This window comes from Larus michahellis, unplaced genomic scaffold (assembly GCF_964199755.1).
Source record: "Larus michahellis unplaced genomic scaffold, bLarMic1.1 SCAFFOLD_404, whole genome shotgun sequence".
Lineage (NCBI taxonomy): Eukaryota > Metazoa > Chordata > Aves > Charadriiformes > Laridae > Larus > Larus michahellis.
In genome coordinates this window covers 43,770-52,101 of record NW_027436200.1, presented here as the reverse complement: position 1 = coordinate 52,101, position 8,332 = coordinate 43,770, and the positions used below count along the sequence as shown (strand labels likewise).

Below are 8,332 nucleotides of genomic sequence, written 5' to 3'. Positions count from 1 at the left end.
CCGGTTCAAGAGGGACAGGGAACTGCTGGAAAGGGTGCAGCAGAGAGCTACAAAGATGATTAGGGGACTGGAACACCTCTCTTATGAGGAAAGGCTGAGGGATTTGGGTCTCTTCAGTCTGGAAAAAAGACGTCTGAGGGGTGACCTTATCAACACTTATAAATACTTAAAGGGTGGGCGTCAGGAGGATGGGGCCAGGCTCTTTTCAGTGGTGCCCGGGGACAGGACAAGAGGCAATGGGCACAAACTTGAACATAGGAAGTTCCACCTAAACATGAGGAGGAACTTCTTTACCCTGAGGGTGGCAGAGCACTGCAACAGGCTGCCCAGAGAGGTGGTGGAGTCTCCAACTCTGGAGCCATTCAAAACCCACCTGGACGTGTTCCTGTGTAACCTGCTCTAGGTGACCCTGCTCTGGCAGGGGGGTTGGACTAGATGATCTCCAGAGGTCCCTTCCAACCCTATGATTCTATGATTCTATGATTATACCAAGGAATGGTATGCACAAAAGCTCTTGCTTAGACTTATTGCTGTAACAACCAAGGTCAGCTAACTCTGGTGCTTGCCCCATTAGAGGGTCAGAAGCAGAGAAGCGTAGAGGGGTCACACCTGCAGGGAGAAGCAGATGGGACAGGTGACCCAAAACTGACCAACAGAGTATTCCATCCCATCTGCATCACACTCAGTATAAAAGTTGAGGGATCAAAAGGGCAAGAGGGTTCTGGGTCGCTTTTTCTTTAATGGCTGACATCTGAAGAGGACACTGTTTGTCTGCCTTTGATCCCGATCCGAGCACTCCTGACTGTAGTTCTGGAATTCAGCTCCTGTCCGTCACTGACTCCAGTCTGGGACTTACCCTGTGTCTGCTGGTGACGTGATCGTCATCCTGGGAGCTAGATATGGTTTTATATATATACAATACTTTCTTCTTTAATGAAAATAATATTAAATAAGAGAATAGTAAATAATAACCGAACAATAAAAATTGAAGTAGTTTAGTTCTTTTTCTAAACTCATAAGTCTCCTAATTCTTCCTCTCCTTTCTGAGGAGGGGGGGGAAGGGCCATCTGTTGTTCTGATTGGCCAATCTGGACAAAATCGCAACAATCCCTTAAGCACTAGAACCTCATTTTAGCTCTGAAGCGCACTCTGCACCCCTTTTTTCCCCTTCAGAACCTTTCCCAAGTTTGCAACGGTTAACGCCATCAGTCTTCCTATTCTTTCTTGCTTTTGGTGCGCCTGAAGTCAGTCCCCTGAGGACAATCGTACTTTGCTCGATTCCCTGTTGATCTCATCGCATCCCAAGATATATTTAGTTTCTCTGGCTCCTTCAGGACCTCTCTAATCTATGCAATAACACATCTTTTTCTGTGAGAACCTTTTCCAAAGTCATCTATGTGGTCTAGAGCCTTGTGTTTGGTTTCTGTGTTATAATATTTTTCTACTTTGTATTGGGTTTCCTAAAAATGTCCACCATAGTCTCAGGTCTCCTCTTAGCCTTCATCTACTTCAATCCATATGTCCACTATGATGATTTTTGCTGCCTTTTACAATTTGTTTTTCTTCTAGCTACTTAGATGTTAATTAGGGTGTTTTATGCAGGTTCAGGAAATACGTCACTTGTATTTCCATACTTTTTTGTTGCTTTCTGTATGTTGGGACTCAAGTAGCGCTGTTGAGTAAAAAGTCAAAAAGATCATCAACATGACTTGAAATTGCCAGCAATTTACAGTAAATACCTTATTTCACAGAGGAAAATGTTTTTGAGACGGTTTTCTTACAGAATCTGATTCTGTTACTCACTCCCATCCAAGAAGGGCTTGCTGGCAGAAGTTCAGTAGTGCACACAGTCTCGCTAGAAATAAGGAATGACCCCACAGTAATATATTGGTTTTGGGTTTGTATTTTTTCTCTTGAAGGACACTTAAGTATGTAAGTTTTAATAATAATGTTATCATTTCATTGAATAAGCTACTTTGCTATAGAGATTAGTCTGACATTTATTTTTTTTCTATCTACATTCCGTAAAAAAATAATTTAATTGCTTACCTGGACATATCATTGATGTAATAGATGTAGCTGCAGAGGACAAGCAGATAATGTTTTTTCTAGCAAGGGTTACTCTTCAGTACTTTGTAGTTCATAAACTTAAAGCAAATAACAACACCTACTGCACCTTCAGCTGCTTTTATGCTTCTGGGGGTTGGCCCCACCCTTTACCCAGGGGATTGTGGGAAAGATGGTGGGCGGGGCCTCAGGGCCACAGGCGGGGCCCGGGGTATATGAGCCACAGCTTCAGGTCAGGAGCTCATTCTGGTGCTGGACTTTTCCACGGTTAGAGCTCTGATGTTTCTTAAGCGTTGTTTTAGAGCTTGTGCAGCTGTTTGGGAAGGCTTGTTTTAGTGTTTAAACTAGTATAGGTAAGATGTCAGAGGTAAGATTTTTCAATGTAAGGGTGGTTGCCATAGAAAGTGGAGATGTATGTTTGTTTGTTTTTTTTTCCCCATATATTTAGTTTTATAGGGAGCATTTAGTTTGTTTAAATGGTTTAATAGTATGTGTTCTTTTTTTGCTTATGGCAGGTGGTGTGTTTTATTGTAATTTCTGACTTCATTGAAGATAGAACTTTGTACTCTTTTCTAATTTTGATGTACACTATGTTAGTTGGTGTTTTTGTTAGTCTCAATCAGATGCGTTATGAGATATTGGAGCAGGATTTAGCGTGACTGTCTTGTATGTATCCATATATTGAGTTTATCTGTTTTGAGAAAGCAACAGGGTCATAACAGCAGGGATGGCTCACCATTTTCTTCCAGACCATGTAGGGTATCACAGTGGCCCTGAAGCTTTTGCGGTTTGCAGGCGGTTACCGGTAGGTTCTGTAACAGTTTTCCAGGTCTGTAGCAGAGCCCGGAGTCTCTGTGAAGGCAGAAGACAGGAGGTGTCTGCCAAACACAGGGTAGGGCTCAGAAGAGCAGGTCCTGAGGAGCAGTTGGAAAATAAGGGGCAGGAGTTGTGGGGGAGCAGTAAGCCTCCTTCCCTGATGGTTCAGGAGAAGGGGGGGAGTTTCTAAAGTTTTGGCATTAGGGGATGGCTAGGAAAGGGAGGTGGGTTCATGCATTTTTCTTGGACAAGTTTTGTCATTGGGTTTGGTTGTTGATGGTGTCTGGTCTGCTATAGGCTCTCGCATTTGAGGTGAGCTGGATAGTATCGAGGAGGAGCACAGGACTGGTGGTTTGGCAGAAGTGAAGTACAAATGTTGTGTTTCTTGGTTTCTTAGGTGCCGTGAATAACTGTCGCTGCAGCATCCGACTCTGGAATCAGTGCGGAGGAGGCAATCAGACTGCACCAGCGTTCAGGAGGCTCGAGGGGTTTTGTGGAGGAGGTCGTCGTCTCTTCTCAGGATGCTTATTGCTGGTGTTGTAGCTGCTTTTGGGATTATTTTTTTCTTTTCCTTTTGCAGAGGAAGAGGAGTAAGCCGGTGACCGCAAGAACGTATCGGATGGTTGTGTTTTGTGGACTACGTCAAGGATGGAATCAGATGGTAGCCCTCCAAAAGCTAAGTTGAGAGACCAGCACCGGAAAGGGGCGGAGGCTGACAATTGTGTAATGGGGTCTTTGACGTTAGCGTAGCGGGGAGGGCTGTCCCGGGGCACAGTCTCCTTTGGGCAGGTAAACGATGTACCTTACTGTCCAGTATTATATTAACACATCCTGGGCAGGGCAGTTCCAGCTTGTGTGTGTTGCCATGTCAATTGTGTTGTCTGTGTTTTGCATTCTAGACTTTTTCTTGGGTCTCGAGATCATCTTTAAGCTCCAGGAGCATGGAATGTGCATCGGGTACCATCATTATGGTGTCAAACGCCTGCACCCATGGGCATAGCACCAACCGTCTGCCTCTCTTGTTGCATTAGAATCTTAAAGCGTGCATCGGTCTTGCATCTTGGAACTTTCCGGACGGTCCACTTTAGCAACTGGGGCTTCTTCCCTGTGTCGTTATGTTCTTAGGTCTTGAAGCTAGGCTTCCTGCATGTCCGTCTTGTCAGGCTCGACAGTCCCTTCTCAGGAACTGTGAAGTTCTACACTTCGTTTCAGGGGGTTCTGTGGAGCCTCTTCACATCGTCACCATCACAGTGCCACAGTTCGTCTTGCCCGACGGTGACTTTGGTCCCGGTGTCATCCTTCTTGCTGAGAGTTTTCTCTCATCCTTGAGGCGCGTCATTCGTGGTGTTCTGTGTAGCGTCAGTCTGTGTGTGTTTGGCTCGGGGCTGCCCTGCCCGGGCGTGTAGTGTACAGGGTAGGCAGAATCACGATGAGAGTCTGTAGTGAATATGAGGATCTGCCTAGACCCAGGCAAAGGTTGCATAGTTATCTCTAATCGATTAGCTCTCGAGAGGCTGCGTGGACGGGTGTTTCATTAGCGGGCGCTGGCATAAGCAGAGCCAAGTCGGAGAGGGTGTTTGCGGCTAGTGAAACGGACAGTATCTCAAAGATGTTCAGGCTGCTTTGTGTGGGGTGTAATGTTTGCAGGCTTCTCTCTTTTGGATGACAGGCTGTAGTTGGACTTATGTGAACAGGGTTCCTAAGTAGAAAGGAGACCTTTGGAATAAAGCTACTGCTCTGCATCAGGGTAATGTTTGATGTTGGTGTGTTGTTTTTTTTTTTTTTTTTTCAGATGCGGAGAGATGAGATGGACAGGGATACGCAGGGGAGCCGACGGGAGCACAGGACAAAGGTAGCTTAGCCTGAGGTATTAAAGGGAAGATGTGACCGGCGGCTCCACGAATACATTTGGCCACTTTTTTTCATGTGAATGTGAGGTTACGTAGCCATGCGTGGAAGTGCTGGACTGAGGTTCAACAGAACCAGTGTTGTTTTCAGTCACTTTGCTTTGCAGGTAAGTCTCTTCCAATGAACTGAACTCTCTGAAAACAATAACGTATTTTTCAGGTAGTATCTGCCTTCAGAGCGCCAAGACCTTATATTTACACTTAATGCCAAGGGATGCCGTGCAGAGAGGCTCTTGCTTATACTTATTCCTATAACAGCACAGTGCAGCTAACTTTTATATATGCCCCGTCGGAAGCAGAAAAGCGTAGAGGGATCGCACCCACGGTGAAGAGAAGACAGGACCGGTGACCCGAACCTGACCGATGGGGTATTGCATCCCATCATCATCACGCTCTGTATAAAAGCAGTGGGATCGAAGGGGTCGGTACCTGTTGTCTGACCTTTGAGGATTCCTCTGTCTGTTCATTGTCCTTTGACCCCCATCTGTGCATTTATGCAACCGGGTCTGGAATCCGGTTCCAGTCTGTCACCGAGTGCTGTCCCGGACTTTCCCCGTGCCTGCCAGTGAAGCAGTGGTCATCCTGGGAGTTACGTATTGGGTTGTGTATGTCCTGTATGCATTTAATTATTTTCTTGTTACTGTTGTCTTTTCTTGGTATTATTTTGCTGTTAAGATTTCATTACAGTTCAGTTTATCTTTCAGTCCCTAAGTCTCGCTCTCCTCTCTCCTGCATCAGGAGAGAAGTTAAAAGGGAGCACGTGTCACTTGTTTTACTGCGCGGCCTAAGGCACAACAGCAAGGACGGACAGGGCACGGGAGCAGACTCGGCCGAGGAGAGCGGCGGCCCCAAGCCTTGGTTCTTTCTCAGCCACTGCATTACAGACAGCGTACAAGCTCCTGCTTGCGCTCTGTCTGCCGGTCCGATCCAGAACACAGTTCTGGCAGAAGTCAGGTTATGTGCGTTGTCTTGCTAGAAATGCTGTATGACTCGTTGTGGGGTTTCTTTTACGAGGAAACTAAAGGACATTGAGTCTTGATTTAAAAATATTGTTATTATGCTTAATGATCTTCTTGCCTATTTAGGTCAGGATGACGTCTTTCTCTTTATGTCTATGCCCTGCAAAAGATTAATTAAGTTTACTTACCTACTGGGCCCCATTGCTGACACAATTGATGTAGTTGTAATAAAAGAGGACGTATTGTCATTTCCTCTAAGGGTCGCTTTCTCCGTTTTGGTGTTTCGCATGCTGTACCTCTCAGGCCTGTGAGGAAAGGAGCAGCTGCTCCTCTGGCACGCTCTATGCCTTGTTGCCCCAGCCCCTTTACCAGGTGCTGGTGGGAAGGGCGGTGGGCAGGGCCCGGGGTATATAACCCAGAGCCTCTGCTGGGGCAGCTCATTCCGGTGCCAGGCATCTCCAGGGTCAGAGCTCTGCTGGTCCTTCAGTCGATTGCAGCTTTGGAGCTGGCTCAGTTCCTTGGGCGGAGATGTTAGCCCATTTAGAGAATAGCAGGTAGGAAGCTGGAGGTGGTAAGACCTTGAGGACCAGGTGAGGTCTGGCAGCATGTATAGTAGACAGCAGCCTCATGTGCTGGTTCTCTTCCTTGGGGTTTTTCAGGTCAGTCACGTTGTAATGAGCATTCGGGGGCGGTGAGATGGTTTAAGGGTACAGTTTTCTCTTTTCCAGGCACGGCGTATTTTCCTGGAATCCCTGAGTGTATTGAAGATGGAACTTTATTGTTTGTTTTTCCCCACTAGCTTTGCCGTATCCCAGGTAAGGTGCCAATAGAATTTGTCTCAATCGGGCAGATGATGAGATTACTTTGCAGGGCCTGGGTGAGCATCTTGTCTGCAGCCGTAGATGGAGTTCTCACATTTCTCAGGAAAGCAGCAGGGACGTAAGGCATAACATATTGCAGGATGCGGGGTGCCTCGTCGCCTTCCCCCAGAGTGCGCAGGGTACCGCCGTGTCCCTGGAGCCTTTGTGGCTTGCGGCAGGCCCCTGTTGTAGGTCGGGTCAGGGCTTCGCTGACTCTGTGGGTCTGTAGCAGAGCCCGGAGTCTGTGGGAAGACAGAAGATAGGAGGTGGTGGCGGAACGCAGGGAGAGGCTGGGAAGAGTGGCTCCCGAGAAGCGTCCGACGCTGGGTGTTCAGGCTGGCAAATAAAGGGTAGGAGCTGTGGGGAAGAAGTGGGGCTCCTTCCCTGATGGGTCAGGGAGAAGAGAGGGGCTTGGCACTGGGGGAGGGCTAGAAAAGGGAGCTGGGTTCATGAGTCCTTCTGGGACAGGTATTGCAGTTGGGTTTGTGTGTTGCCGGAGCCTGGTGTGTTCTAGGCTCTCGCATTTGAGGTGAGCCGGATAGTATCGAGGAGGAGCACGGGACTGGTGGTTTGGCAGAAGCGCAGTGCTAATGTTGCATTTCTTGGTCTCTTAGGTGCTGTGAATAACTGTTGCCGCAGCGTCAGACTCTGGAATTGGCACGGAGCGGTCGAGCAGAATGTCTTGGCGTTCACGAGGCTGAGGATGTTGTGGAAGAGGTTGGTATCTCCTCTCAGGATGCTTATTGCTGGTGCTGTGGCTGCTTTTGGGGTAATGTTTTTTCCTTTTCTTTTGCAGAGGAAGAGGAGGAAGCTGGTGACCACAGGAACGTATTGGATGGCTGTTTTCTGTGGACTACCTCAAGGATGGATTTGGGCCCCTGGCCCTCCGAAAGCTAAGTTGAGAGACTAGCGCCCGAGAGGGGACAAGGTTGAGAACTGCAAAAAGGTGTCTTTGAAGTTGGCATAAGGGAGAGGTTTGTCCTGGAGCGCAGTCTCCTTTAGGCACGTAAGGGATGTGGCTTACTGTTTGGCATTCCCGGGCAGGGCGGTTCCAGCCTGTGTGTGTTGTCCTGTCTTTCGTGTGGCCTGTGTTCTGTGTCTTAGACCCTTCTCGGGTCTCAAGGTCATCTTTAAGCTCCAGGAGCACGGCATGGTGCCTCAGGCGCCATCCCTAGGGTCTGGAACACCCGCACCCATGGGCACAGCACCATTCGGCTGCCACTCTTCTTCCGTTAGAAGCTTAAAGCATGCATCGTTCTTGCGTCTCGGAAGCTTCTGGACGGCCCGCTTCTGCAACTGGGACTTCTTCCCTATGTCATTATGTTCTTAGGTCTTGAAGCCAGGCTTCCTGCGCATACATCTTATTGGTCTCGACAGTCCCTTGTTATCACAGACGATGTTCTAAACTTCGTTTCAGGGGCTTCCGTAGAGCCTCTTCACATCACCACCACAGTCTCTAGGTCTTCTTCCCCAACGGTGACTTCAGTCCCAGTGTCATCCTTCTTGCTGAGAGTTTTCTCTCATCCTTGAAGCGCATTGTTTTTAGCGTTCTGTGTAGTGTTGGGCTGTGTGTGTGTGTCTGGCTTGGAGCCCCCCTGCCTGGGTGTGTAGAGTCCAGGGCAGGCAGAATAGTGATGAGAGTCTATAGTTAATATGTGGATCTGTCGAGACTGAGGCAAAGGTTGCATAGTCATCAGGAATTGACTTGCTCTCAGTAGGTTGG

At 47.9% G+C, this 8,332-nt stretch overlaps 1 long non-coding RNA gene across 2 annotated transcripts; it reads left to right on the top strand.

Moving 5' to 3' along the window:
- The first annotated feature begins 3,278 nt into the window (after positions 1-3,278).
- On the top strand, positions 3,279-5,248 carry LOC141737092 (uncharacterized). 2 transcript variants are annotated; one of them, XR_012585136.1, is made up of 3 exons: positions 3,279-3,385; positions 3,464-3,544; positions 4,676-5,248. It is a non-coding gene; the product is annotated as an uncharacterized LOC141737092 (long non-coding RNA). The 2 variants fall into 2 exon arrangements; XR_012585135.1 differs by having other exon boundaries at positions 3,464-3,563.
- Positions 5,249-8,332: the final 3,084 nt, after the last annotated feature.